A 1,747-nucleotide genomic window follows, 5' to 3' on the forward strand; every position below is an offset into this window, starting at 1 on the left:
CTCTCTCTCTCTCTCTCTCTCTCTCTCTCTCTCTCTCTCTCTCTTCTACCATTTTTCAAATGACCACGTATATATTTAGTTATTTATAAAAGATGTTTGGTGTACAGTTGTGCGCCAATAATGCACCAATCTTTTTTGATTAATAACTAAACTTTCGTTGTTTAATAACTAAATCTTCGTTGTCATTTGGAAAATGATAAAGGCCTTTTTTGTTCAGTCTAATATACAGCGGCGGACGTCGCTATCACAGTTCATCTGCCGTATGGTGCGTAATCATTCATTTTCTTTGACTTATAACTCAGAATTTTACGTGGTTGTTTAAAAATGGTAGAGGAATTTTTTGTTTAGTTTGATCTAATCTATCTATACACCGCGACTCGTCTATGAATTACCGGATACCCTGTACATATATACATATACGAGGTGTGGCTATTAAATAACGAGACTGACGCTGTAAAACATTTCATTTTGATTTCATACATTTTTACTTATTATTACCTTCAATATACACCCCTCCTCTATCCCTACAACGCTCCATGCGAATCTTCCATTGTTCGAAGCAGTGCTGGAAGTCTTCTTCTGTCAGCTCCTTCAGGACGCGTGCCGCTTTCTCTTTCACAGCTTCAACGGACTCAAATCTTGTTCCTTTTAAGGCAGATTTCTCTCACCTTAGGAAACAGATAGAAGTCGCACGGCGCAAGATCTGGCGAATAAGGCGGATGGTCTAACACTGGGATGCTGAACTTGGCTAGAAACCTCTTGACAGACAATGCGGAATGAGCCGGCGCATTGTCTTAGTGGAGAACCCATGACTTGTCCTTCCACAATTCGGGTCGTTTTTTCCTTACGGTATCAATTCGTACAGTTTCAGCAATCGCACGAAAACTTAACCGACGGTCAGATCGAATCAGATTACCGATTTTTTCGATATTGTCATCCGTTTTTGACGTGGAAGGGCGACCCGGGCGTGAATCATCTTGAACGTCTTCTCGGCCATCTTGAAAACGCTTAAACCACTCAAAAACACGTGCGCGCGATAAACATTCATTGCCATACACTTCTTTCAATAAATTATATGTTTCAGTAGCAGTTTTTCCAAGTTTCATGTGAAATTTCACAACAATTCGTTGCTCTACTGTTACACTTAACATTTTTCCGGCGAAACAAAAAAACAACTCTAATGCGAATGAAGGCTACGGCTATACTGATTTGTTTACAGAAGCGAGAGGCACTGCATTCGAAAGAGAAGGCTTCACGATAAGCTGTGGCGCATGCGCACTTCTTCTGTAGCAGCGTCAGTCTCGTTATTTAGGCTGCGTTCCGAAACTCACTGTCAGTACTTGCAGTACTGCAAAGTCGTTCCGAAATACGTCGCAGTAAGCTTTCAATGTACTTTCGTTAACACGTGACGTCATATATTTTGACGTAATTTCCTGCTTTCGTTACTGCGGCTGGCGAGGTAAGACACCAGCAGTGAAAAAATGGCGGCGCTCTGTGATGAGACGTTAAGCCTCATATGTTCAGAAAGTAATAAAATATATAATGTAACAGTTAGTCGTGAAGATGCTGAAAAAGCACGTACAGGTATAAGTTTGTAATAATCAATAATCATTTTACTTTTATAATTATTTTATTTTTATTTTATTTTGTTTATTTAATTTAGGATTTAATAATTTAAATAAGAATTGAAAAGTACTTCGTTTAAGTCTGAAACAATAAATTCCATTTTCTTGATATTACTTTTTTT

General features: G+C 38.6%; 1 pseudogene; it reads left to right on the forward strand.

Moving 5' to 3' along the window:
- The first annotated feature begins 1,316 nt into the window (after positions 1-1,316).
- Positions 1,317-1,747, forward strand: part of LOC116842000 — a 6,315-nt pseudogene continuing 5,884 nt past the window's right edge.

The sequence above is a fragment of the Odontomachus brunneus genome, unplaced genomic scaffold, assembly GCF_010583005.1.
Source record: "Odontomachus brunneus isolate Ranch 3 - 2012 unplaced genomic scaffold, Obru_v1 Obru_scaffold_020, whole genome shotgun sequence".
NCBI classification, from domain to species: domain Eukaryota; kingdom Metazoa; phylum Arthropoda; class Insecta; order Hymenoptera; family Formicidae; genus Odontomachus; species Odontomachus brunneus.